This window comes from Frankliniella occidentalis, unplaced genomic scaffold, assembly GCF_000697945.3.
Source record: "Frankliniella occidentalis isolate FOCC.00 unplaced genomic scaffold, Focc_3.1 Scaffold194, whole genome shotgun sequence".
Taxonomy (NCBI): domain Eukaryota; kingdom Metazoa; phylum Arthropoda; class Insecta; order Thysanoptera; family Thripidae; genus Frankliniella; species Frankliniella occidentalis.
Window position 1 is genome coordinate 440,340 of NW_026267320.1, and position 396 is coordinate 440,735.

Here is a 396-nt window from a genome sequence, read left to right on the forward strand (position 1 = left end):
CCCTGCGCCGCGCGACAAATAGACTGTAATAACACACCTCGGGTCGGGCCGCCAATGGATTCCGAGCCACTCGATCGCCCCCCTCTGGTGCCTCCCTTGTCTTTGCGAGTGCAGTCGAGTGCCGCGGGGCTCTTGGGGGCGGGTGGCCCGGCGCGTCTCAAGGGATGGAGCGCCGCCGGCTGGTCAGCGGGGAGGGCGGCTGCCGAGGCGGCTGCCCTGTCATCGGGCGGGTCGCGGCGCGCTAGTGAAATGGGGCGCGGTAATCCGACTGGAGGTGTGGGCATTATCAGAGCAAAAGTTGCCATTTAAATCTAGTCTGGTCGGTCGATCCTCCTTTAATGACCAAGAAAGAAATCGGATAGAAATATGGAAAAATTCTGAATAATTATGGAAGTA